The sequence below is a fragment of the Mytilus galloprovincialis genome, unplaced genomic scaffold (assembly GCF_965363235.1).
Source record: "Mytilus galloprovincialis unplaced genomic scaffold, xbMytGall1.hap1.1 HAP1_SCAFFOLD_200, whole genome shotgun sequence".
Lineage (NCBI taxonomy): Eukaryota > Metazoa > Mollusca > Bivalvia > Mytilida > Mytilidae > Mytilus > Mytilus galloprovincialis.
In genome coordinates this window covers 16,146-43,400 of record NW_027468125.1, presented here as the reverse complement: position 1 = coordinate 43,400, position 27,255 = coordinate 16,146, and the positions used below count along the sequence as shown (strand labels likewise).

The window sequence follows — 27,255 nt, the reverse complement described above, 5'->3', positions numbered from 1 at the left end:
GTCTGTTTTGGTCTGTTTTGGTCCATTTTTCCTCCTTCCTTCCTTTTTCATCAAAACTTGATATCTTTTGTCTAAAAAATAAAACAAATGTGATTATTTTCCCACAAAAATGAAATAAATGTAATGTTAAATCAATAATTAAAGTGTTTTAGCTGAAAGAACTGTCTCTATAAATGTTAACAGTCTACACGGAAGTTTCTATAAGCCCTTATGTGTAACTTGAGTTTTTGGTCTGTTGTTCCCCTAGTGTGAGAAATAACGGTTCCCTTTCAGTCAATCATTTATTGCTACTGGTATCAGTCTTTTTATTTACTCATAACAGTATATTTCTAATAGATTTACACAAAAAGTCCACTTTCTTGTGTTTTACATTAGAAAATGGGGAGAAAGAGTAATAAAAAAATACCTCAAAATGTTTTTAAAAAGGGTTATGTCCCTTGGAATGCTGGTACAAAAAATAATTGGTAAGAATTATAAAGTTTAAGTATGTGAGACTGGATTCTGATGTGTATAAATCCAGGACAAATAAGTGTTTAGATGAGTTATTGTCTGTGCAAAATGTAGACGGCACAATGGCAAATTGTAAACTTTTGCGGCCAAAACAAAAAAAAAAACATGATGATAGTTGATACATACTTTAATGCTGAAGTGTCATCTGCAGACCAATTCACATATAAGATTTTTCAACAGAATGCTCTTCAGAACATGGTTAACACTGAAATAAAAAATTCACATGTTGTATAAACAAAACAAAAACTGTAAGAGTAATTTGAAATTTAACACAGTAATCTAAATACAGCTACGTCTGTCCACCCATTTGACTAAGAAAACACCCGTAAACCCCCATTTCAATGCAATTTTACCTCAAACGTACTTTCTGTGTCTAAATCCATTCCGAATAGTCCATGTTTACAATGTATGAACTGGTTTATTAATAACTTTTAAAAATGAAAGTACAATAGGGTCACGAGTGCACATTTAGTTTCCCTAAAGAACACCTAAATGTCAAATAAACTTAATGCAATTTTTTCCCCTCCAATTGCAAGTTATTTCAAGCATAACTGTCAAGTTTTGTCTCAGTCAGAACTATAGTTTCAGAGAAAATCACTATAATGTAAGGCCATATCCTACGGCAATTTCAGTCCAATTTCTTCGAAAAATCCTAATTTCAGTGTATCATTATAAAATGCAGTGTTGACTAATATCTGATCATAAACTCATGATATATGCATTCAAACAATTAAATAGAATACAAAAGACAACTTTAAGATGATTAACAATTTTATTGCACCTTTTAGAGTTTGAAGGTCTGTTTTGGTCTGTTTTGGTCCATTTTTCCTCCTTCCTTCCTTTTTCATCAAAACTTGATATCTTTTGTCTAAAAAATAAAACAAATGTGATTATTTTCCCACAAAAATGAAATAAATGTAATGTTAAATCAATAATTAAAGTGTTTTAGCTGAAAGAACTGTCTCTATAAATGTTAACAGTCTACACGGAAGTTTCTATAAGCCCTTATGTGTAACTTGAGTTTTTGGTCTGTTGTTCCCCTAGTGTGAGAAATAACGGTTCCCTTTCAGTCAATCATTTATTGCTACTGGTATCAGTCTTTTTATTTACTCATAACAGTATATTTCTAATAGATTTACACAAAAAGTCCACTTTCTTGTGTTTTACATTAGAAAATGGGGAGAAAGAGTAATAAAAAAATACCTCAAAATGTTTTTAAAAAGGGTTATGTCCCTTGGAATGCTGGTACAAAAAATAATTGGTAAGAATTATAAAGTTTAAGTATGTGAGACTGGATTCTGATGTGTATAAATCCAGGACAAATAAGTGTTTAGATGAGTTATTGTCTGTGCAAAATGTAGACGGCACAATGGCAAATTGTAAACTTTTGCGGCCAAAACAAAAAAAAAAACATGATGATAGTTGATACATACTTTAATGCTGAAGTGTCATCTGCAGACCAATTCACATATAAGATTTTTCAACAGAATGCTCTTCAGAACATGGTTAACACTGAAATAAAAAATTCACATGTTGTATAAACAAAACAAAAACTGTAAGAGTAATTTGAAATTTAACACAGTAATCTAAATACAGCTACGTCTGTCCACCCATTTGACTAAGAAAACACCCGTAAACCCCCATTTCAATGCAATTTTACCTCAAACGTACTTTCTGTGTCTAAATCCATTCCGAATAGTCCATGTTTACAATGTATGAACTGGTTTATTAATAACTTTTAAAAATGAAAGTACAATAGGGTCACGAGTGCACATTTAGTTTCCCTAAATAGGTGTAATACCACCATTGATTTTTCCCTATTAGTCTTTGTTAAATTGGCACTTTTAAAAAAATCGTACAGTATTTACCTTTATTTCAACCAAAGAAATACTTTGCATGTGTAAAGTTCAATCCTTTCCAGTGATACAGTGAAAATTTCACACTACATTTCATTGCATATAAGAAAGTAACCACCGCCGAGGGTAGACAACCCAATTTTTACACTGTTATTTACTGGTTACCTGCTTTGGAAACTATGTAACCTTAACGTTCAAAAATATTTTATAAGACCATCAAATAAAAAAAGAATGATGTTTTCAGACACCCAACATACATATTTACGACTCAGAAAAATTTAAGTGCATTGAAATGCAGGGTTAATTTTCTACAGCTGTCAAATTCAAGGGAATATTTTTTTAGGCCTACTTTCGTATGCAACCGGATGTGACGTACCATGATTTGGTGGTATTACACCTAAAGAACACCTAAATGTCAAATAAACTTAATGCAATTTTTTCCCCTCCAATTGCAAGTTATTTCAAGCATAACTGTCAAGTTTTGTCTCAGTCAGAACTATAGTTTCAGAGAAAATCACTATAATGTAAGGCCATATCCTACGGCAATTTCAGTCCAATTTCTTCGAAAAATCCTAATTTCAGTGTATCATTATAAAATGCAGTGTTGACTAATATCTGATCATAAACTCATGATATATGCATTCAAACAATTAAATAGAATACAAAAGACAACTTTAAGATGATTAACAATTTTATTGCACCTTTTAGAGTTTGAAGGTCTGTTTTGGTCTGTTTTGGTCCATTTTTCCTCCTTCCTTCCTTTTTCATCAAAACTTGATATCTTTTGTCTAAAAAATAAAACAAATGTGATTATTTTCCCACAAAAATGAAATAAATGTAATGTTAAATCAATAATTAAAGTGTTTTAGCTGAAAGAACTGTCTCTATAAATGTTAACAGTCTACACGGAAGTTTCTATAAGCCCTTATGTGTAACTTGAGTTTTTGGTCTGTTGTTCCCCTAGTGTGAGAAATAACGGTTCCCTTTCAGTCAATCATTTATTGCTACTGGTATCAGTCTTTTTATTTACTCATAACAGTATATTTCTAATAGATTTACACAAAAAGTCCACTTTCTTGTGTTTTACATTAGAAAATGGGGAGAAAGAGTAATAAAAAAATACCTCAAAATGTTTTTAAAAAGGGTTATGTCCCTTGGAATGCTGGTACAAAAAATAATTGGTAAGAATTATAAAGTTTAAGTATGTGAGACTGGATTCTGATGTGTATAAATCCAGGACAAATAAGTGTTTAGATGAGTTATTGTCTGTGCAAAATGTAGACGGCACAATGGCAAATTGTAAACTTTTGCGGCCAAAACAAAAAAAAAAACATGATGATAGTTGATACATACTTTAATGCTGAAGTGTCATCTGCAGACCAATTCACATATAAGATTTTTCAACAGAATGCTCTTCAGAACATGGTTAACACTGAAATAAAAAATTCACATGTTGTATAAACAAAACAAAAACTGTAAGAGTAATTTGAAATTTAACACAGTAATCTAAATACAGCTACGTCTGTCCACCCATTTGACTAAGAAAACACCCGTAAACCCCCATTTCAATGCAATTTTACCTCAAACGTACTTTCTGTGTCTAAATCCATTCCGAATAGTCCATGTTTACAATGTATGAACTGGTTTATTAATAACTTTTAAAAATGAAAGTACAATAGGGTCACGAGTGCACATTTAGTTTCCCTAAATAGGTGTAATACCACCATTGATTTTTCCCTATTAGTCTTTGTTAAATTGGCACTTTTAAAAAAATCGTACAGTATTTACCTTTATTTCAACCAAAGAAATACTTTGCATGTGTAAAGTTCAATCCTTTCCAGTGATACAGTGAAAATTTCACACTACATTTCATTGCATATAAGAAAGTAACCACCGCCGAGGGTAGACAACCCAATTTTTACACTGTTATTTACTGGTTACCTGCTTTGGAAACTATGTAACCTTAACGTTCAAAAATATTTTATAAGACCATCAAATAAAAAAAGAATGATGTTTTCAGACACCCAACATACATATTTACGACTCAGAAAAATTTAAGTGCATTGAAATGCAGGGTTAATTTTCTACAGCTGTCAAATTCAAGGGAATATTTTTTTAGGCCTACTTTCGTATGCAACCGGATGTGACGTACCATGATTTGGTGGTATTACACCTAAAGAACACCTAAATGTCAAATAAACTTAATGCAATTTTTTCCCCTCCAATTGCAAGTTATTTCAAGCATAACTGTCAAGTTTTGTCTCAGTCAGAACTATAGTTTCAGAGAAAATCACTATAATGTAAGGCCATATCCTACGGCAATTTCAGTCCAATTTCTTCGAAAAATCCTAATTTCAGTGTATCATTATAAAATGCAGTGTTGACTAATATCTGATCATAAACTCATGATATATGCATTCAAACAATTAAATAGAATACAAAAGACAACTTTAAGATGATTAACAATTTTATTGCACCTTTTAGAGTTTGAAGGTCTGTTTTGGTCTGTTTTGGTCCATTTTTCCTCCTTCCTTCCTTTTTCATCAAAACTTGATATCTTTTGTCTAAAAAATAAAACAAATGTGATTATTTTCCCACAAAAATGAAATAAATGTAATGTTAAATCAATAATTAAAGTGTTTTAGCTGAAAGAACTGTCTCTATAAATGTTAACAGTCTACACGGAAGTTTCTATAAGCCCTTATGTGTAACTTGAGTTTTTGGTCTGTTGTTCCCCTAGTGTGAGAAATAACGGTTCCCTTTCAGTCAATCATTTATTGCTACTGGTATCAGTCTTTTTATTTACTCATAACAGTATATTTCTAATAGATTTACACAAAAAGTCCACTTTCTTGTGTTTTACATTAGAAAATGGGGAGAAAGAGTAATAAAAAAATACCTCAAAATGTTTTTAAAAAGGGTTATGTCCCTTGGAATGCTGGTACAAAAAATAATTGGTAAGAATTATAAAGTTTAAGTATGTGAGACTGGATTCTGATGTGTATAAATCCAGGACAAATAAGTGTTTAGATGAGTTATTGTCTGTGCAAAATGTAGACGGCACAATGGCAAATTGTAAACTTTTGCGGCCAAAACAAAAAAAAAAACATGATGATAGTTGATACATACTTTAATGCTGAAGTGTCATCTGCAGACCAATTCACATATAAGATTTTTCAACAGAATGCTCTTCAGAACATGGTTAACACTGAAATAAAAAATTCACATGTTGTATAAACAAAACAAAAACTGTAAGAGTAATTTGAAATTTAACACAGTAATCTAAATACAGCTACGTCTGTCCACCCATTTGACTAAGAAAACACCCGTAAACCCCCATTTCAATGCAATTTTACCTCAAACGTACTTTCTGTGTCTAAATCCATTCCGAATAGTCCATGTTTACAATGTATGAACTGGTTTATTAATAACTTTTAAAAATGAAAGTACAATAGGGTCACGAGTGCACATTTAGTTTCCCTAAAGAACACCTAAATGTCAAATAAACTTAATGCAATTTTTTCCCCTCCAATTGCAAGTTATTTCAAGCATAACTGTCAAGTTTTGTCTCAGTCAGAACTATAGTTTCAGAGAAAATCACTATAATGTAAGGCCATATCCTACGGCAATTTCAGTCCAATTTCTTCGAAAAATCCTAATTTCAGTGTATCATTATAAAATGCAGTGTTGACTAATATCTGATCATAAACTCATGATATATGCATTCAAACAATTAAATAGAATACAAAAGACAACTTTAAGATGATTAACAATTTTATTGCACCTTTTAGAGTTTGAAGGTCTGTTTTGGTCTGTTTTGGTCCATTTTTCCTCCTTCCTTCCTTTTTCATCAAAACTTGATATCTTTTGTCTAAAAAATAAAACAAATGTGATTATTTTCCCACAAAAATGAAATAAATGTAATGTTAAATCAATAATTAAAGTGTTTTAGCTGAAAGAACTGTCTCTATAAATGTTAACAGTCTACACGGAAGTTTCTATAAGCCCTTATGTGTAACTTGAGTTTTTGGTCTGTTGTTCCCCTAGTGTGAGAAATAACGGTTCCCTTTCAGTCAATCATTTATTGCTACTGGTATCAGTCTTTTTATTTACTCATAACAGTATATTTCTAATAGATTTACACAAAAAGTCCACTTTCTTGTGTTTTACATTAGAAAATGGGGAGAAAGAGTAATAAAAAAATACCTCAAAATGTTTTTAAAAAGGGTTATGTCCCTTGGAATGCTGGTACAAAAAATAATTGGTAAGAATTATAAAGTTTAAGTATGTGAGACTGGATTCTGATGTGTATAAATCCAGGACAAATAAGTGTTTAGATGAGTTATTGTCTGTGCAAAATGTAGACGGCACAATGGCAAATTGTAAACTTTTGCGGCCAAAACAAAAAAAAAAACATGATGATAGTTGATACATACTTTAATGCTGAAGTGTCATCTGCAGACCAATTCACATATAAGATTTTTCAACAGAATGCTCTTCAGAACATGGTTAACACTGAAATAAAAAATTCACATGTTGTATAAACAAAACAAAAACTGTAAGAGTAATTTGAAATTTAACACAGTAATCTAAATACAGCTACGTCTGTCCACCCATTTGACTAAGAAAACACCCGTAAACCCCCATTTCAATGCAATTTTACCTCAAACGTACTTTCTGTGTCTAAATCCATTCCGAATAGTCCATATTTACAATGTATGAACTGGTTTATTAATAACTTTTAAAAATGAAAGTACAATAGGGTCACGAGTGCACATTTAGTTTCCCTAAATAGGTGTAATACCACCATTGATTTTTCCCTATTAGTCTTTGTTAAATTGGCACTTTTAAAAAAATCGTACAGTATTTACCTTTATTTCAACCAAAGAAATACTTTGCATGTGTAAAGTTCAATCCTTTCCAGTGATACAGTGAAAATTTCACACTACATTTCATTGCATATAAGAAAGTAACCACCGCCGAGGGTAGACAACCCAATTTTTACACTGTTATTTACTGGTTACCTGCTTTGGAAACTATGTAACCTTAACGTTCAAAAATATTTTATAAGACCATCAAATAAAAAAAGAATGATGTTTTCAGACACCCAACATACATATTTACGACTCAGAAAAATTTAAGTGCATTGAAATGCAGGGTTAATTTTCTACAGCTGTCAAATTCAAGGGAATATTTTTTTAGGCCTACTTTCGTATGCAACCGGATGTGACGTACCATGATTTGGTGGTATTACACCTAAAGAACACCTAAATGTCAAATAAACTTAATGCAATTTTTTCCCCTCCAATTGCAAGTTATTTCAAGCATAACTGTCAAGTTTTGTCTCAGTCAGAACTATAGTTTCAGAGAAAATCACTATAATGTAAGGCCATATCCTACGGCAATTTCAGTCCAATTTCTTCGAAAAATCCTAATTTCAGTGTATCATTATAAAATGCAGTGTTGACTAATATCTGATCATAAACTCATGATATATGCATTCAAACAATTAAATAGAATACAAAAGACAACTTTAAGATGATTAACAATTTTATTGCACCTTTTAGAGTTTGAAGGTCTGTTTTGGTCTGTTTTGGTCCATTTTTCCTCCTTCCTTCCTTTTTCATCAAAACTTGATATCTTTTGTCTAAAAAATAAAACAAATGTGATTATTTTCCCACAAAAATGAAATAAATGTAATGTTAAATCAATAATTAAAGTGTTTTAGCTGAAAGAACTGTCTCTATAAATGTTAACAGTCTACACGGAAGTTTCTATAAGCCCTTATGTGTAACTTGAGTTTTTGGTCTGTTGTTCCCCTAGTGTGAGAAATAACGGTTCCCTTTCAGTCAATCATTTATTGCTACTGGTATCAGTCTTTTTATTTACTCATAACAGTATATTTCTAATAGATTTACACAAAAAGTCCACTTTCTTGTGTTTTACATTAGAAAATGGGGAGAAAGAGTAATAAAAAAATACCTCAAAATGTTTTTAAAAAGGGTTATGTCCCTTGGAATGCTGGTACAAAAAATAATTGGTAAGAATTATAAAGTTTAAGTATGTGAGACTGGATTCTGATGTGTATAAATCCAGGACAAATAAGTGTTTAGATGAGTTATTGTCTGTGCAAAATGTAGACGGCACAATGGCAAATTGTAAACTTTTGCGGCCAAAACAAAAAAAAAAACATGATGATAGTTGATACATACTTTAATGCTGAAGTGTCATCTGCAGACCAATTCACATATAAGATTTTTCAACAGAATGCTCTTCAGAACATGGTTAACACTGAAATAAAAAATTCACATGTTGTATAAACAAAACAAAAACTGTAAGAGTAATTTGAAATTTAACACAGTAATCTAAATACAGCTACGTCTGTCCACCCATTTGACTAAGAAAACACCCGTAAACCCCCATTTCAATGCAATTTTACCTCAAACGTACTTTCTGTGTCTAAATCCATTCCGAATAGTCCATGTTTACAATGTATGAACTGGTTTATTAATAACTTTTAAAAATGAAAGTACAATAGGGTCACGAGTGCACATTTAGTTTCCCTAAATAGGTGTAATACCACCATTGATTTTTCCCTATTAGTCTTTGTTAAATTGGCACTTTTAAAAAAATCGTACAGTATTTACCTTTATTTCAACCAAAGAAATACTTTGCATGTGTAAAGTTCAATCCTTTCCAGTGATACAGTGAAAATTTCACACTACATTTCATTGCATATAAGAAAGTAACCACCGCCGAGGGTAGACAACCCAATTTTTACACTGTTATTTACTGGTTACCTGCTTTGGAAACTATGTAACCTTAACGTTCAAAAATATTTTATAAGACCATCAAATAAAAAAAGAATGATGTTTTCAGACACCCAACATACATATTTACGACTCAGAAAAATTTAAGTGCATTGAAATGCAGGGTTAATTTTCTACAGCTGTCAAATTCAAGGGAATATTTTTTTAGGCCTACTTTCGTATGCAACCGGATGTGACGTACCATGATTTGGTGGTATTACACCTAAAGAACACCTAAATGTCAAATAAACTTAATGCAATTTTTTCCCCTCCAATTGCAAGTTATTTCAAGCATAACTGTCAAGTTTTGTCTCAGTCAGAACTATAGTTTCAGAGAAAATCACTATAATGTAAGGCCATATCCTACGGCAATTTCAGTCCAATTTCTTCGAAAAATCCTAATTTCAGTGTATCATTATAAAATGCAGTGTTGACTAATATCTGATCATAAACTCATGATATATGCATTCAAACAATTAAATAGAATACAAAAGACAACTTTAAGATGATTAACAATTTTATTGCACCTTTTAGAGTTTGAAGGTCTGTTTTGGTCTGTTTTGGTCCATTTTTCCTCCTTCCTTCCTTTTTCATCAAAACTTGATATCTTTTGTCTAAAAAATAAAACAAATGTGATTATTTTCCCACAAAAATGAAATAAATGTAATGTTAAATCAATAATTAAAGTGTTTTAGCTGAAAGAACTGTCTCTATAAATGTTAACAGTCTACACGGAAGTTTCTATAAGCCCTTATGTGTAACTTGAGTTTTTGGTCTGTTGTTCCCCTAGTGTGAGAAATAACGGTTCCCTTTCAGTCAATCATTTATTGCTACTGGTATCAGTCTTTTTATTTACTCATAACAGTATATTTCTAATAGATTTACACAAAAAGTCCACTTTCTTGTGTTTTACATTAGAAAATGGGGAGAAAGAGTAATAAAAAAATACCTCAAAATGTTTTTAAAAAGGGTTATGTCCCTTGGAATGCTGGTACAAAAAATAATTGGTAAGAATTATAAAGTTTAAGTATGTGAGACTGGATTCTGATGTGTATAAATCCAGGACAAATAAGTGTTTAGATGAGTTATTGTCTGTGCAAAATGTAGACGGCACAATGGCAAATTGTAAACTTTTGCGGCCAAAACAAAAAAAAAAACATGATGATAGTTGATACATACTTTAATGCTGAAGTGTCATCTGCAGACCAATTCACATATAAGATTTTTCAACAGAATGCTCTTCAGAACATGGTTAACACTGAAATAAAAAATTCACATGTTGTATAAACAAAACAAAAACTGTAAGAGTAATTTGAAATTTAACACAGTAATCTAAATACAGCTACGTCTGTCCACCCATTTGACTAAGAAAACACCCGTAAACCCCCATTTCAATGCAATTTTACCTCAAACGTACTTTCTGTGTCTAAATCCATTCCGAATAGTCCATGTTTACAATGTATGAACTGGTTTATTAATAACTTTTAAAAATGAAAGTACAATAGGGTCACGAGTGCACATTTAGTTTCCCTAAATAGGTGTAATACCACCATTGATTTTTCCCTATTAGTCTTTGTTAAATTGGCACTTTTAAAAAAATCGTACAGTATTTACCTTTATTTCAACCAAAGAAATACTTTGCATGTGTAAAGTTCAATCCTTTCCAGTGATACAGTGAAAATTTCACACTACATTTCATTGCATATAAGAAAGTAACCACCGCCGAGGGTAGACAACCCAATTTTTACACTGTTATTTACTGGTTACCTGCTTTGGAAACTATGTAACCTTAACGTTCAAAAATATTTTATAAGACCATCAAATAAAAAAAGAATGATGTTTTCAGACACCCAACATACATATTTACGACTCAGAAAAATTTAAGTGCATTGAAATGCAGGGTTAATTTTCTACAGCTGTCAAATTCAAGGGAATATTTTTTTAGGCCTACTTTCGTATGCAACCGGATGTGACGTACCATGATTTGGTGGTATTACACCTAAAGAACACCTAAATGTCAAATAAACTTAATGCAATTTTTTCCCCTCCAATTGCAAGTTATTTCAAGCATAACTGTCAAGTTTTGTCTCAGTCAGAACTATAGTTTCAGAGAAAATCACTATAATGTAAGGCCATATCCTACGGCAATTTCAGTCCAATTTCTTCGAAAAATCCTAATTTCAGTGTATCATTATAAAATGCAGTGTTGACTAATATCTGATCATAAACTCATGATATATGCATTCAAACAATTAAATAGAATACAAAAGACAACTTTAAGATGATTAACAATTTTATTGCACCTTTTAGAGTTTGAAGGTCTGTTTTGGTCTGTTTTGGTCCATTTTTCCTCCTTCCTTCCTTTTTCATCAAAACTTGATATCTTTTGTCTAAAAAATAAAACAAATGTGATTATTTTCCCACAAAAATGAAATAAATGTAATGTTAAATCAATAATTAAAGTGTTTTAGCTGAAAGAACTGTCTCTATAAATGTTAACAGTCTACACGGAAGTTTCTATAAGCCCTTATGTGTAACTTGAGTTTTTGGTCTGTTGTTCCCCTAGTGTGAGAAATAACGGTTCCCTTTCAGTCAATCATTTATTGCTACTGGTATCAGTCTTTTTATTTACTCATAACAGTATATTTCTAATAGATTTACACAAAAAGTCCACTTTCTTGTGTTTTACATTAGAAAATGGGGAGAAAGAGTAATAAAAAAATACCTCAAAATGTTTTTAAAAAGGGTTATGTCCCTTGGAATGCTGGTACAAAAAATAATTGGTAAGAATTATAAAGTTTAAGTATGTGAGACTGGATTCTGATGTGTATAAATCCAGGACAAATAAGTGTTTAGATGAGTTATTGTCTGTGCAAAATGTAGACGGCACAATGGCAAATTGTAAACTTTTGCGGCCAAAACAAAAAAAAAAACATGATGATAGTTGATACATACTTTAATGCTGAAGTGTCATCTGCAGACCAATTCACATATAAGATTTTTCAACAGAATGCTCTTCAGAACATGGTTAACACTGAAATAAAAAATTCACATTTTGTATAAACAAAACAAAAACTGTAAGAGTAATTTGAAATTTAACACAGTAATCTAAATACAGCTACGTCTGTCCACCCATTTGACTAAGAAAACACCCGTAAACCCCCATTTCAATGCAATTTTACCTCAAACGTACTTTCTGTGTCTAAATCCATTCCGAATAGTCCATGTTTACAATGTATGAACTGGTTTATTAATAACTTTTAAAAATGAAAGTACAATAGGGTCACGAGTGCACATTTAGTTTCCCTAAATAGGTGTAATACCACCATTGATTTTTCCCTATTAGTCTTTGTTAAATTGGCACTTTTAAAAAAATCGTACAGTATTTACCTTTATTTCAACCAAAGAAATACTTTGCATGTGTAAAGTTCAATCCTTTCCAGTGATACAGTGAAAATTTCACACTACATTTCATTGCATATAAGAAAGTAACCACCGCCGAGGGTAGACAACCCAATTTTTACACTGTTATTTACTGGTTACCTGCTTTGGAAACTATGTAACCTTAACGTTCAAAAATATTTTATAAGACCATCAAATAAAAAAAGAATGATGTTTTCAGACACCCAACATACATATTTACGACTCAGAAAAATTTAAGTGCATTGAAATGCAGGGTTAATTTTCTACAGCTGTCAAATTCAAGGGAATATTTTTTTAGGCCTACTTTCGTATGCAACCGGATGTGACGTACCATGATTTGGTGGTATTACACCTAAAGAACACCTAAATGTCAAATAAACTTAATGCAATTTTTTCCCCTCCAATTGCAAGTTATTTCAAGCATAACTGTCAAGTTTTGTCTCAGTCAGAACTATAGTTTCAGAGAAAATCACTATAATGTAAGGCCATATCCTACGGCAATTTCAGTCCAATTTCTTCGAAAAATCCTAATTTCAGTGTATCATTATAAAATGCAGTGTTGACTAATATCTGATCATAAACTCATGATATATGCATTCAAACAATTAAATAGAATACAAAAGACAACTTTAAGATGATTAACAATTTTATTGCACCTTTTAGAGTTTGAAGGTCTGTTTTGGTCTGTTTTGGTCCATTTTTCCTCCTTCCTTCCTTTTTCATCAAAACTTGATATCTTTTGTCTAAAAAATAAAACAAATGTGATTATTTTCCCACAAAAATGAAATAAATGTAATGTTAAATCAATAATTAAAGTGTTTTAGCTGAAAGAACTGTCTCTATAAATGTTAACAGTCTACACGGAAGTTTCTATAAGCCCTTATGTGTAACTTGAGTTTTTGGTCTGTTGTTCCCCTAGTGTGAGAAATAACGGTTCCCTTTCAGTCAATCATTTATTGCTACTGGTATCAGTCTTTTTATTTACTCATAACAGTATATTTCTAATAGATTTACACAAAAAGTCCACTTTCTTGTGTTTTACATTAGAAAATGGGGAGAAAGAGTAATAAAAAAATACCTCAAAATGTTTTTAAAAAGGGTTATGTCCCTTGGAATGCTGGTACAAAAAATAATTGGTAAGAATTATAAAGTTTAAGTATGTGAGACTGGATTCTGATGTGTATAAATCCAGGACAAATAAGTGTTTAGATGAGTTATTGTCTGTGCAAAATGTAGACGGCACAATGGCAAATTGTAAACTTTTGCGGCCAAAACAAAAAAAAAAACATGATGATAGTTGATACATACTTTAATGCTGAAGTGTCATCTGCAGACCAATTCACATATAAGATTTTTCAACAGAATGCTCTTCAGAACATGGTTAACACTGAAATAAAAAATTCACATGTTGTATAAACAAAACAAAAACTGTAAGAGTAATTTGAAATTTAACACAGTAATCTAAATACAGCTACGTCTGTCCACCCATTTGACTAAGAAAACACCCGTAAACCCCCATTTCAATGCAATTTTACCTCAAACGTACTTTCTGTGTCTAAATCCATTCCGAATAGTCCATGTTTACAATGTATGAACTGGTTTATTAATAACTTTTAAAAATGAAAGTACAATAGGGTCACGAGTGCACATTTAGTTTCCCTAAATAGGTGTAATACCACCATTGATTTTTCCCTATTAGTCTTTGTTAAATTGGCACTTTTAAAAAAATCGTACAGTATTTACCTTTATTTCAACCAAAGAAATACTTTGCATGTGTAAAGTTCAATCCTTTCCAGTGATACAGTGAAAATTTCACACTACATTTCATTGCATATAAGAAAGTAACCACCGCCGAGGGTAGACAACCCAATTTTTACACTGTTATTTACTGGTTACCTGCTTTGGAAACTATGTAACCTTAACGTTCAAAAATATTTTATAAGACCATCAAATAAAAAAAGAATGATGTTTTCAGACACCCAACATACATATTTACGACTCAGAAAAATTTAAGTGCATTGAAATGCAGGGTTAATTTTCTACAGCTGTCAAATTCAAGGGAATATTTTTTTAGGCCTACTTTCGTATGCAACCGGATGTGACGTACCATGATTTGGTGGTATTACACCTAAAGAACACCTAAATGTCAAATAAACTTAATGCAATTTTTTCCCCTCCAATTGCAAGTTATTTCAAGCATAACTGTCAAGTTTTGTCTCAGTCAGAACTATAGTTTCAGAGAAAATCACTATAATGTAAGGCCATATCCTACGGCAATTTCAGTCCAATTTCTTCGAAAAATCCTAATTTCAGTGTATCATTATAAAATGCAGTGTTGACTAATATCTGATCATAAACTCATGATATATGCATTCAAACAATTAAATAGAATACAAAAGACAACTTTAAGATGATTAACAATTTTATTGCACCTTTTAGAGTTTGAAGGTCTGTTTTGGTCTGTTTTGGTCCATTTTTCCTCCTTCCTTCCTTTTTCATCAAAACTTGATATCTTTTGTCTAAAAAATAAAACAAATGTGATTATTTTCCCACAAAAATGAAATAAATGTAATGTTAAATCAATAATTAAAGTGTTTTAGCTGAAAGAACTGTCTCTATAAATGTTAACAGTCTACACGGAAGTTTCTATAAGCCCTTATGTGTAACTTGAGTTTTTGGTCTGTTGTTCCCCTAGTGTGAGAAATAACGGTTCCCTTTCAGTCAATCATTTATTGCTACTGGTATCAGTCTTTTTATTTACTCATAACAGTATATTTCTAATAGATTTACACAAAAAGTCCACTTTCTTGTGTTTTACATTAGAAAATGGGGAGAAAGAGTAATAAAAAAATACCTCAAAATGTTTTTAAAAAGGGTTATGTCCCTTGGAATGCTGGTACAAAAAATAATTGGTAAGAATTATAAAGTTTAAGTATGTGAGACTGGATTCTGATGTGTATAAATCCAGGACAAATAAGTGTTTAGATGAGTTATTGTCTGTGCAAAATGTAGACGGCACAATGGCAAATTGTAAACTTTTGCGGCCAAAACAAAAAAAAAAACATGATGATAGTTGATACATACTTTAATGCTGAAGTGTCATCTGCAGACCAATTCACATATAAGATTTTTCAACAGAATGCTCTTCAGAACATGGTTAACACTGAAATAAAAAATTCACATGTTGTATAAACAAAACAAAAACTGTAAGAGTAATTTGAAATTTAACACAGTAATCTAAATACAGCTACGTCTGTCCACCCATTTGACTAAGAAAACACCCGTAAACCCCCATTTCAATGCAATTTTACCTCAAACGTACTTTCTGTGTCTAAATCCATTCCGAATAGTCCATGTTTACAATGTATGAACTGGTTTATTAATAACTTTTAAAAATGAAAGTACAATAGGGTCACGAGTGCACATTTAGTTTCCCTAAATAGGTGTAATACCACCATTGATTTTTCCCTATTAGTCTTTGTTAAATTGGCACTTTTAAAAAAATCGTACAGTATTTACCTTTATTTCAACCAAAGAAATACTTTGCATGTGTAAAGTTCAATCCTTTCCAGTGATACAGTGAAAATTTCACACTACATTTCATTGCATATAAGAAAGTAACCACCGCCGAGGGTAGACAACCCAATTTTTACACTGTTATTTACTGGTTACCTGCTTTGGAAACTATGTAACCTTAACGTTCAAAAATATTTTATAAGACCATCAAATAAAAAAAGAATGATGTTTTCAGACACCCAACATACATATTTACGACTCAGAAAAATTTAAGTGCATTGAAATGCAGGGTTAATTTTCTACAGCTGTCAAATTCAAGGGAATATTTTTTTAGGCCTACTTTCGTATGCAACCGGATGTGACGTACCATGATTTGGTGGTATTACACCTAAAGAACACCTAAATGTCAAATAAACTTAATGCAATTTTTTCCCCTCCAATTGCAAGTTATTTCAAGCATAACTGTCAAGTTTTGTCTCAGTCAGAACTATAGTTTCAGAGAAAATCACTATAATGTAAGGCCATATCCTACGGCAATTTCAGTCCAATTTCTTCGAAAAATCCTAATTTCAGTGTATCATTATAAAATGCAGTGTTGACTAATATCTGATCATAAACTCATGATATATGCATTCAAACAATTAAATAGAATACAAAAGACAACTTTAAGATGATTAACAATTTTATTGCACCTTTTAGAGTTTGAAGGTCTGTTTTGGTCTGTTTTGGTCCATTTTTCCTCCTTCCTTCCTTTTTCATCAAAACTTGATATCTTTTGTCTAAAAAATAAAACAAATGTGATTATTTTCCCACAAAAATGAAATAAATGTAATGTTAAATCAATAATTAAAGTGTTTTAGCTGAAAGAACTGTCTCTATAAATGTTAACAGTCTACACGGAAGTTTCTATAAGCCCTTATGTGTAACTTGAGTTTTTGGTCTGTTGTTCCCCTAGTGTGAGAAATAACGGTTCCCTTTCAGTCAATCATTTATTGCTACTGGTATCAGTCTTTTTATTTACTCATAACAGTATATTTCTAATAGATTTACACAAAAAGTCCACTTTCTTGTGTTTTACATTAGAAAATGGGGAGAAAGAGTAATAAAAAAATACCTCAAAATGTTTTTAAAAAGGGTTATGTCCCTTGGAATGCTGGTACAAAAAATAATTGGTAAGAATTATAAAGTTTAAGTATGTGAGACTGGATTCTGATGTGTATAAATCCAGGACAAATAAGTGTTTAGATGAGTTATTGTCTGTGCAAAATGTAGACGGCACAATGGCAAATTGTAAACTTTTGCGGCCAAAACAAAAAAAAAAACATGATGATAGTTGATACATACTTTAATGCTGAAGTGTCATCTGCAGACCAATTCACATATAAGATTTTTCAACAGAATGCTCTTCAGAACATGGTTAACACTGAAATAAAAAATTCACATGTTGTATAAACAAAACAAAAACTGTAAGAGTAATTTGAAATTTAACACAGTAATCTAAATACAGCTACGTCTGTCCACCCATTTGACTAAGAAAACACCCGTAAACCCCCATTTCAATGCAATTTTACCTCAAACGTACTTTCTGTGTCTAAATCCATTCCGAATAGTCCATGTTTACAATGTATGAACTGGTTTATTAATAACTTTTAAAAATGAAAGTACAATAGGGTCACGAGTGCACATTTAGTTTCCCTAAATAGGTGTAATACCACCATTGATTTTTCCCTATTAGTCTTTGTTAAATTGGCACTTTTAAAAAAATCGTACAGTATTTACCTTTATTTCAACCAAAGAAATACTTTGCATGTGTAAAGTTCAATCCTTTCCAGTGATACAGTGAAAATTTCACACTACATTTCATTGCATATAAGAAAGTAACCACCGCCGAGGGTAGACAACCCAATTTTTACACTGTTATTTACTGGTTACCTGCTTTGGAAACTATGTAACCTTAACGTTCAAAAATATTTTATAAGACCATCAAATAAAAAAAGAATGATGTTTTCAGACACCCAACATACATATTTACGACTCAGAAAAATTTAAGTGCATTGAAATGCAGGGTTAATTTTCTACAGCTGTCAAATTCAAGGGAATATTTTTTTAGGCCTACTTTCGTATGCAACCGGATGTGACGTACCATGATTTGGTGGTATTACACCTAAAGAACACCTAAATGTCAAATAAACTTAATGCAATTTTTTCCCCTCCAATTGCAAGTTATTTCAAGCATAACTGTCAAGTTTTGTCTCAGTCAGAACTATAGTTTCAGAGAAAATCACTATAATGTAAGGCCATATCCTACGGCAATTTCAGTCCAATTTCTTCGAAAAATCCTAATTTCAGTGTATCATTATAAAATGCAGTGTTGACTAATATCTGATCATAAACTCATGATATATGCATTCAAACAATTAAATAGAATACAAAAGACAACTTTAAGATGATTAACAATTTTATTGCACCTTTTAGAGTTTGAAGGTCTGTTTTGGTCTGTTTTGGTCCATTTTTCCTCCTTCCTTCCTTTTTCATCAAAACTTGATATCTTTTGTCTAAAAAATAAAACAAATGTGATTATTTTCCCACAAAAATGAAATAAATGTAATGTTAAATCAATAATTAAAGTGTTTTAGCTGAAAGAACTGTCTCTATAAATGTTAACAGTCTACACGGAAGTTTCTATAAGCCCTTATGTGTAACTTGAGTTTTTGGTCTGTTGTTCCCCTAGTGTGAGAAATAACGGTTCCCTTTCAGTCAATCATTTATTGCTACTGGTATCAGTCTTTTTATTTACTCATAACAGTATATTTCTAATAGATTTACACAAAAAGTCCACTTTCTTGTGTTTTACATTAGAAAATGGGGAGAAAGAGTAATAAAAAAATACCTCAAAATGTTTTTAAAAAGGGTTATGTCCCTTGGAATGCTGGTACAAAAAATAATTGGTAAGAATTATAAAGTTTAAGTATGTGAGACTGGATTCTGATGTGTATAAATCCAGGACAAATAAGTGTTTAGATGAGTTATTGTCTGTGCAAAATGTAGACGGCACAATGGCAAATTGTAAACTTTTGCGGCCAAAACAAAAAAAAAAACATGATGATAGTTGATACATACTTTAATGCTGAAGTGTCATCTGCAGACCAATTCACATATAAGATTTTTCAACAGAATGCTCTTCAGAACATGGTTAACACTGAAATAAAAAATTCACATGTTGTATAAACAAAACAAAAACTGTAAGAGTAATTTGAAATTTAACACAGTAATCTAAATACAGCTACGTCTGTCCACCCATTTGACTAAGAAAACACCCGTAAACCCCCATTTCAATGCAATTTTACCTCAAACGTACTTTCTGTGTCTAAATCCATTCCGAATAGTCCATGTTTACAATGTATGAACTGGTTTATTAATAACTTTTAAAAATGAAAGTACAATAGGGTCACGAGTGCACATTTAGTTTCCCTAAATAGGTGTAATACCACCATTGATTTTTCCCTATTAGTCTTTGTTAAATTGGCACTTTTAAAAAAATCGTACAGTATTTACCTTTATTTCAACCAAAGAAATACTTTGCATGTGTAAAGTTCAATCCTTTCCAGTGATACAGTGAAAATTTCACACTACATTTCATTGCATATAAGAAAGTAACCACCGCCGAGGGTAGACAACCCAATTTTTACACTGTTATTTACTGGTTACCTGCTTTGGAAACTATGTAACCTTAACGTTCAAAAATATTTTATAAGACCATCAAATAAAAAAAGAATGATGTTTTCAGACACCCAACATACATATTTACGACTCAGAAAAATTTAAGTGCATTGAAATGCAGGGTTAATTTTCTACAGCTGTCAAATTCAAGGGAATATTTTTTTAGGCCTACTTTCGTATGCAACCGGATGTGACGTACCATGATTTGGTGGTATTACACCTAAAGAACACCTAAATGTCAAATAAACTTAATGCAATTTTTTCCCCTCCAATTGCAAGTTATTTCAAGCATAACTGTCAAGTTTTGTCTCAGTCAGAACTATAGTTTCAGAGAAAATCACTATAATGTAAGGCCATATCCTACGGCAATTTCAGTCCAATTTCTTCGAAAAATCCTAATTTCAGTGTATCATTATAAAATGCAGTGTTGACTAATATCTGATCATAAACTCATGATATATGCATTCAAACAATTAAATAGAATACAAAAGACAACTTTAAGATGATTAACAATTTTATTGCACCTTTTAGAGTTTGAAGGTCTGTTTTGGTCTGTTTTGGTCCATTTTTCCTCCTTCCTTCCTTTTTCATCAAAACTTGATATCTTTTGTCTAAAAAATAAAACAAATGTGATTATTTTCCCACAAAAATGAAATAAATGTAATGTTAAATCAATAATTAAAGTGTTTTAGCTGAAAGAACTGTCTCTATAAATGTTAACAGTCTACACGGAAGTTTCTATAAGCCCTTATGTGTAACTTGAGTTTTTGGTCTGTTGTTCCCCTAGTGTGAGAAATAACGGTTCCCTTTCAGTCAATCATTTATTGCTACTGGTATCAGTCTTTTTATTTACTCATAACAGTATATTTCTAATAGATTTACACAAAAAGTCCACTTTCTTGTGTTTTACATTAGAAAATGGGGAGAAAGAGTAATAAAAAAATACCTCAAAATGTTTTTAAAAAGGGTTATGTCCCTTGGAATGCTGGTACAAAAAATAATTGGTAAGAATTATAAAGTTTAAGTATGTGAGACTGGATTCTGATGTGTATAAATCCAGGACAAATAAGTGTTTAGATGAGTTATTGTCTGTGCAAAATGTAGACGGCACAATGGCAAATTGTAAACTTTTGCGGCCAAAACAAAAAAAAAAACATGATGATAGTTGATACATACTTTAATGCTGAAGTGTCATCTGCAGACCAATTCACATATAAGATTTTTCAACAGAATGCTCTTCAGAACATGGTTAACACTGAAATAAAAAATTCACATGTTGTATAAACAAAACAAAAACTGTAAGAGTAATTTGAAATTTAACACAGTAATCTAAATACAGCTACGTCTGTCCACCCATTTGACTAAGAAAACACCCGTAAACCCCCATTTCAATGCAATTTTACCTCAAACGTACTTTCTGTGTCTAAATCCATTCCGAATAGTCCATGTTTACAATGTATGAACTGGTTTATTAATAACTTTTAAAAATGAAAGTACAATAGGGTCACGAGTGCACATTTAGTTTCCCTAAATAGGTGTAATACCACCATTGATTTTTCCCTATTAGTCTTTGTTAAATTGGCACTTTTAAAAAAATCGTACAGTATTTACCTTTATTTCAACCAAAGAAATACTTTGCATGTGTAAAGTTCAATCCTTTCCAGTGATACAGTGAAAATTTCACACTACATTTCATTGCATATAAGAAAGTAACCACCGCCGAGGGTAGACAACCCAATTTTTACACTGTTATTTACTGGTTACCTGCTTTGGAAACTATGTAACCTTAACGTTCAAAAATATTTTATAAGACCATCAAATAAAAAAAGAATGATGTTTTCAGACACCCAACATACATATTTACGACTCAGAAAAATTTAAGTGCATTGAAATGCAGGGTTAATTTTCTACAGCTGTCAAATTCAAGGGAATATTTTTTTAGGCCTACTTTCGTATGCAACCGGATGTGACGTACCATGATTTGGTGGTATTACACCTAAAGAACACCTAAATGTCAAATAAACTTAATGCAATTTTTTCCCCTCCAATTGCAAGTTATTTCAAGCATAACTGTCAAGTTTTGTCTCAGTCAGAACTATAGTTTCAGAGAAAATCACTATAATGTAAGGCCATATCCTACGGCAATTTCAGTCCAATTTCTTCGAAAAATCCTAATTTCAGTGTATCATTATAAAATGCAGTGTTGACTAATATCTGATCATAAACTCATGATATATGCATTCAAACAATTAAATAGAATACAAAAGACAACTTTAAGATGATTAACAATTTTATTGCACCTTTTAGAGTTTGAAGGTCTGTTTTGGTCTGTTTTGGTCCATTTTTCCTCCTTCCTTCCTTTTTCATCAAAACTTGATATCTTTTGTCTAAAAAATAAAACAAATGTGATTATTTTCCCACAAAAATGAAATAAATGTAATGTTAAATCAATAATTAAAGTGTTTTAGCTGAAAGAACTGTCTCTATAAATGTTAACAGTCTACACGGAAGTTTCTATAAGCCCTTATGTGTAACTTGAGTTTTTGGTCTGTTGTTCCCCTAGTGTGAGAAATAACGGTTCCCTTTCAGTCAATCATTTATTGCTACTGGTATCAGTCTTTTTATTTACTCATAACAGTATATTTCTAATAGATTTACACAAAAAGTCCACTTTCTTGTGTTTTACATTAGAAAATGGGGAGAAAGAGTAATAAAAAAATACCTCAAAATGTTTTTAAAAAGGGTTATGTCCCTTGGAATGCTGGTACAAAAAATAATTGGTAAGAATTATAAAGTTTAAGTATGTGAGACTGGATTCTGATGTGTATAAATCCAGGACAAATAAGTGTTTAGATGAGTTATTGTCTGTGCAAAATGTAGACGGCACAATGGCAAATTGTAAACTTTTGCGGCCAAAACAAAAAAAAAAACATGATGATAGTTGATACATACTTTAATGCTGAAGTGTCATCTGCAGACCAATTCACATATAAGATTTTTCAACAGAATGCTCTTCAGAACATGGTTAACACTGAAATAAAAAATTCACATGTTGTATAAACAAAACAAAAACTGTAAGAGTAATTTGAAATTTAACACAGTAATCTAAATACAGCTACGTCTGTCCACCCATTTGACTAAGAAAACACCCGTAAACCCCCATTTCAATGCAATTTTACCTCAAACGTACTTTCTGTGTCTAAATCCATTCCGAATAGTCCATGTTTACAATGTATGAACTGGTTTATTAATAACTTTTAAAAATGAAAGTACAATAGGGTCACGAGTGCACATTTAGTTTCCCTAAATAGGTGTAATACCACCATTGATTTTTCCCTATTAGTCTTTGTTAAATTGGCACTTTTAAAAAAATCGTACAGTATTTACCTTTATTTCAACCAAAGAAATACTTTGCATGTGTAAAGTTCAATCCTTTCCAGTGATACAGTGAAAATTTCACACTACATTTCATTGCATATAAGAAAGTAACCACCGCCGAGGGTAGACAACCCAATTTTTACACTGTTATTTACTGGTTACCTGCTTTGGAAACTATGTAACCTTAACGTTCAAAAATATTTTATAAGACCATCAAATAAAAAAAGAATGATGTTTTCAGACACCCAACATACATATTTACGACTCAGAAAAATTTAAGTGCATTGAAATGCAGGGTTAATTTTCTACAGCTGTCAAATTCAAGGGAATATTTTTTTAGGCCTACTTTCGTATGCAACCGGATGTGACGTACCATGATTTGGTGGTATTACACCTAAAGAACACCTAAATGTCAAATAAACTTAATGCAATTTTTTCCCCTCCAATTGCAAGTTATTTCAAGCATAACTGTCAAGTTTTGTCTCAGTCAGAACTATAGTTTCAGAGAAAATCACTATAATGTAAGGCCATATCCTACGGCAATTTCAGTCCAATTTCTTCGAAAAATCCTAATTTCAGTGTATCATTATAAAATGCAGTGTTGACTAATATCTGATCATAAACTCATGATATATGCATTCAAACAATTAAATAGAATACAAAAGACAACTTTAAGATGATTAACAATTTTATTGCACCTTTTAGAGTTTGAAGGTCTGTTTTGGTCTGTTTTGGTCCATTTTTCCTCCTTCCTTCCTTTTTCATCAAAACTTGATATCTTTTGTCTAAAAAATAAAACAAATGTGATTATTTTCCCACAAAAATGAAATAAATGTAATGTTAAATCAATAATTAAAGTGTTTTAGCTGAAAGAACTGTCTCTATAAATGTTAACAGTCTACACGGAAGTTTCTATAAGCCCTTATGTGTAACTTGAGTTTTTGGTCTGTTGTTCCCCTAGTGTGAGAAATAACGGTTCCCTTTCAGTCAATCATTTATTGCTACTGGTATCAGTCTTTTTATTTACTCATAACAGTATATTTCTAATAGATTTACACAAAAAGTCCACTTTCTTGTGTTTTACATTAGAAAATGGGGAGAAAGAGTAATAAAAAAATACCTCAAAATGTTTTTAAAAAGGGTTATGTCCCTTGGAATGCTGGTACAAAAAATAATTGGTAAGAATTATAAAGTTTAAGTATGTGAGACTGGATTCTGATGTGTATAAATCCAGGACAAATAAGTGTTTAGATGAGTTATTGTCTGTGCAAAATGTAGACGGCACAATGGCAAATTGTAAACTTTTGCGGCCAAAACAAAAAAAAAAACATGATGATAGTTGATACATACTTTAATGCTGAAGTGTCATCTGCAGACCAATTCACATATAAGATTTTTCAACAGAATGCTCTTCAGAACATGGTTAACACTGAAATAAAAAATTCACATGTTGTATAAACAAAACAAAAACTGTAAGAGTAATTTGAAATTTAACACAGTAATCTAAATACAGCTACGTCTGTCCACCCATTTGACTAAGAAAACAACCGTAAACCCCCATTTCAATGCAATTTTACCTCAAACGTACTTTCTGTGTCTAAATCCATTCCGAATAGTCCATGTTTACAATGTATGAACTGGTTTATTAATAACTTTTAAAAATGAAAGTACAATAGGGTCACGAGTGCACATTTAGTTTCCCTAAATAGGTGTAATACCACCATTGATTTTTCCCTATTAGTCTTTGTTAAATTGGCACTTTTAAAAAAATCGTACAGTATTTACCTTTATTTCAACCAAAGAAATACTTTGCATGTGTAAAGTTCAATCCTTTCCAGTGATACAGTGAAAATTTCACACTACATTTCATTGCATATAAGAAAGTAACCACCGCCGAGGGTAGACAACCCAATTTTTACACTGTTATTTACTGGTTACCTGCTTTGGAAACTATGTAACCTTAACGTTCAAAAATATTTTATAAGACCATCAAATAAAAAAAGAATGATGTTTTCAGACACCCAACATACATATTTACGACTCAGAAAAATTTAAGTGCATTGAAATGCAGGGTTAATTTTCTACAGCTGTCAAATTCAAGGGAATATTTTTTTAGGCCTACTTTCGTATGCAACCGGATGTGACGTACCATGATTTGGTGGTATTACACCTAAAGAACACCTAAATGTCAAATAAACTTAATGCAATTTTTTCCCCTCCAATTGCAAGTTATTTCAAGCATAACTGTCAAGTTTTGTCTCAGTCAGAACTATAGTTTCAGAGAAAATCACTATAATGTAAGGCCATATCCTACGGCAATTTCAGTCCAATTTCTTCGAAAAATCCTAATTTCAGTGTATCATTATAAAATGCAGTGTTGACTAATATCTGATCATAAACTCATGATATATGCATTCAAACAATTAAATAGAATACAAAAGACAACTTTAAGATGATTAACAATTTTATTGCACCTTTTAGAGTTTGAAGGTCTGTTTTGGTCTGTTTTGGTCCATTTTTCCTCCTTCCTTCCTTTTTCATCAAAACTTGATATCTTTTGTCTAAAAAATAAAACAAATGTGATTATTTTCCCACAAAAATGAAATAAATGTAATGTTAAATCAATAATTAAAGTGTTTTAGCTGAAAGAACTGTCTCTATAAATGTTAACAGTCTACACGGAAGTTTCTATAAGCCCTTATGTGTAACTTGAGTTTTTGGTCTGTTGTTCCCCTAGTGTGAGAAATAACGGTTCCCTTTCAGTCAATCATTTATTGCTACTGGTATCAGTCTTTTTATTTACTCATAACAGTATATTTCTAATAGATTTACACAAAAAGTCCACTTTCTTGTGTTTTACATTAGAAAATGGGGAGAAAGAGTAATAAAAAAATACCTCAAAATGTTTTTAAAAAGGGTTATGTCCCTTGGAATGCTGGTACAAAAAATAATTGGTAAGAATTATAAAGTTTAAGTATGTGAGACTGGATTCTGATGTGTATAAATCCAGGACAAATAAGTGTTTAGATGAGTTATTGTCTGTGCAAAATGTAGACGGCACAATGGCAAATTGTAAACTTTTGCGGCCAAAACAAAAAAAAAAACATGATGATAGTTGATACATACTTTAATGCTGAAGTGTCATCTGCAGACCAATTCACATATAAGATTTTTCAACAGAATGCTCTTCAGAACATGGTTAACACTGAAATAAAAAATTCACATGTTGTATAAACAAAACAAAAACTGTAAGAGTAATTTGAAATTTAACACAGTAATCTAAATACAGCTACGTCTGTCCACCCATTTGACTAAGAAAACACCCGTAAACCCCCATTTCAATGCAATTTTACCTCAAACGTACTTTCTGTGTCTAAATCCATTCCGAATAGTCCATGTTTACAATGTATGAACTGGTTTATTAATAACTTTTAAAAATGAAAGTACAATAGGGTCACGAGTGCACATTTAGTTTCCCTAAATAGGTGTAATACCACCATTGATTTTTCCCTATTAGTCTTTGTTAAATTGGCACTTTTAAAAAAATCGTACAGTATTTACCTTTATTTCAACCAAAGAAATACTTTGCATGTGTAAAGTTCAATCCTTTCCAGTGATACAGTGAAAATTTCACACTACATTTCATTGCATATAAGAAAGTAACCACCGCCGAGGGTAGACAACCCAATTTTTACACTGTTATTTACTGGTTACCTGCTTTGGAAACTATGTAACCTTAACGTTCAAAAATATTTTATAAGACCATCAAATAAAAAAAGAATGATGTTTTCAGACACCCAACATACATATTTACGACTCAGAAAAATTTAAGTGCATTGAAATGCAGGGTTAATTTTCTACAGCTGTCAAATTCAAGGGAATATTTTTTTAGGCCTACTTTCGTATGCAACCGGATGTGACGTACCATGATTTGGTGGTATTACACCTAAAGAACACCTAAATGTCAAATAAACTTAATGCAATTTTTTCCCCTCCAATTGCAAGTTATTTCAAGCATAACTGTCAAGTTTTGTCTCAGTCAG

General features: G+C 31.4%; 16 long non-coding RNA genes across 16 annotated transcripts; all 16 read right to left on the bottom strand.

Annotated features, from left to right (window-relative positions):
• Positions 1–1,268, bottom strand: LOC143060971 (uncharacterized). The gene is made up of 3 exons (XR_012974228.1): positions 864–1,268; positions 637–715; positions 1–71 (listed from the first exon to the last, which is right to left on the bottom strand). It is a non-coding gene; the product is annotated as an uncharacterized LOC143060971 (long non-coding RNA).
• A 23-nt stretch (positions 1,269–1,291) lies between these two features.
• Positions 1,292–2,533, bottom strand: LOC143060970 (uncharacterized). Its single transcript, XR_012974227.1, has 3 exons — positions 2,171–2,533; positions 1,944–2,022; positions 1,292–1,378 (listed from the first exon to the last, which is right to left on the bottom strand). It is a non-coding gene; the product is annotated as an uncharacterized LOC143060970 (long non-coding RNA).
• Positions 2,534–3,067: 534 nt separating this feature from the next.
• LOC143060969 (uncharacterized) lies at positions 3,068–4,309 on the bottom strand. The gene is made up of 3 exons (XR_012974226.1): positions 3,947–4,309; positions 3,720–3,798; positions 3,068–3,154 (listed from the first exon to the last, which is right to left on the bottom strand). It is a non-coding gene; the product is annotated as an uncharacterized LOC143060969 (long non-coding RNA).
• A 534-nt stretch (positions 4,310–4,843) lies between these two features.
• LOC143060968 (uncharacterized) lies at positions 4,844–6,127 on the bottom strand. Its single transcript, XR_012974225.1, has 3 exons — positions 5,723–6,127; positions 5,496–5,574; positions 4,844–4,930 (listed from the first exon to the last, which is right to left on the bottom strand). It is a non-coding gene; the product is annotated as an uncharacterized LOC143060968 (long non-coding RNA).
• Positions 6,128–6,150: 23 nt separating this feature from the next.
• LOC143060967 (uncharacterized) lies at positions 6,151–7,392 on the bottom strand. The gene is made up of 3 exons (XR_012974224.1): positions 7,030–7,392; positions 6,803–6,881; positions 6,151–6,237 (listed from the first exon to the last, which is right to left on the bottom strand). It is a non-coding gene; the product is annotated as an uncharacterized LOC143060967 (long non-coding RNA).
• A 534-nt stretch (positions 7,393–7,926) lies between these two features.
• On the bottom strand, positions 7,927–9,168 carry LOC143060966 (uncharacterized). The gene is made up of 3 exons (XR_012974223.1): positions 8,806–9,168; positions 8,579–8,657; positions 7,927–8,013 (listed from the first exon to the last, which is right to left on the bottom strand). It is a non-coding gene; the product is annotated as an uncharacterized LOC143060966 (long non-coding RNA).
• A 534-nt stretch (positions 9,169–9,702) lies between these two features.
• Positions 9,703–10,944, bottom strand: LOC143060965 (uncharacterized). Its single transcript, XR_012974222.1, has 3 exons — positions 10,582–10,944; positions 10,355–10,433; positions 9,703–9,789 (listed from the first exon to the last, which is right to left on the bottom strand). It is a non-coding gene; the product is annotated as an uncharacterized LOC143060965 (long non-coding RNA).
• Positions 10,945–11,478: 534 nt separating this feature from the next.
• Positions 11,479–12,720, bottom strand: LOC143060964 (uncharacterized). The gene is made up of 3 exons (XR_012974221.1): positions 12,358–12,720; positions 12,131–12,209; positions 11,479–11,565 (listed from the first exon to the last, which is right to left on the bottom strand). It is a non-coding gene; the product is annotated as an uncharacterized LOC143060964 (long non-coding RNA).
• A 534-nt stretch (positions 12,721–13,254) lies between these two features.
• Positions 13,255–14,496, bottom strand: LOC143060963 (uncharacterized). The gene is made up of 3 exons (XR_012974220.1): positions 14,134–14,496; positions 13,907–13,985; positions 13,255–13,341 (listed from the first exon to the last, which is right to left on the bottom strand). It is a non-coding gene; the product is annotated as an uncharacterized LOC143060963 (long non-coding RNA).
• Positions 14,497–15,030: 534 nt separating this feature from the next.
• On the bottom strand, positions 15,031–16,272 carry LOC143060962 (uncharacterized). The gene is made up of 3 exons (XR_012974219.1): positions 15,910–16,272; positions 15,683–15,761; positions 15,031–15,117 (listed from the first exon to the last, which is right to left on the bottom strand). It is a non-coding gene; the product is annotated as an uncharacterized LOC143060962 (long non-coding RNA).
• A 534-nt stretch (positions 16,273–16,806) lies between these two features.
• Positions 16,807–18,048, bottom strand: LOC143060961 (uncharacterized). The gene is made up of 3 exons (XR_012974218.1): positions 17,686–18,048; positions 17,459–17,537; positions 16,807–16,893 (listed from the first exon to the last, which is right to left on the bottom strand). It is a non-coding gene; the product is annotated as an uncharacterized LOC143060961 (long non-coding RNA).
• Positions 18,049–18,582: 534 nt separating this feature from the next.
• LOC143060960 (uncharacterized) lies at positions 18,583–19,824 on the bottom strand. The gene is made up of 3 exons (XR_012974217.1): positions 19,462–19,824; positions 19,235–19,313; positions 18,583–18,669 (listed from the first exon to the last, which is right to left on the bottom strand). It is a non-coding gene; the product is annotated as an uncharacterized LOC143060960 (long non-coding RNA).
• Positions 19,825–20,358: 534 nt separating this feature from the next.
• Positions 20,359–21,600, bottom strand: LOC143060959 (uncharacterized). Its single transcript, XR_012974216.1, has 3 exons — positions 21,238–21,600; positions 21,011–21,089; positions 20,359–20,445 (listed from the first exon to the last, which is right to left on the bottom strand). It is a non-coding gene; the product is annotated as an uncharacterized LOC143060959 (long non-coding RNA).
• Positions 21,601–22,134: 534 nt separating this feature from the next.
• LOC143060958 (uncharacterized) lies at positions 22,135–23,376 on the bottom strand. Its single transcript, XR_012974215.1, has 3 exons — positions 23,014–23,376; positions 22,787–22,865; positions 22,135–22,221 (listed from the first exon to the last, which is right to left on the bottom strand). It is a non-coding gene; the product is annotated as an uncharacterized LOC143060958 (long non-coding RNA).
• Positions 23,377–23,910: 534 nt separating this feature from the next.
• On the bottom strand, positions 23,911–25,152 carry LOC143060956 (uncharacterized). Its single transcript, XR_012974214.1, has 3 exons — positions 24,790–25,152; positions 24,563–24,641; positions 23,911–23,997 (listed from the first exon to the last, which is right to left on the bottom strand). It is a non-coding gene; the product is annotated as an uncharacterized LOC143060956 (long non-coding RNA).
• Positions 25,153–25,686: 534 nt separating this feature from the next.
• Positions 25,687–26,928, bottom strand: LOC143060955 (uncharacterized). Its single transcript, XR_012974213.1, has 3 exons — positions 26,566–26,928; positions 26,339–26,417; positions 25,687–25,773 (listed from the first exon to the last, which is right to left on the bottom strand). It is a non-coding gene; the product is annotated as an uncharacterized LOC143060955 (long non-coding RNA).
• Between the last annotated feature and the right edge of the window lie 327 nt (positions 26,929–27,255).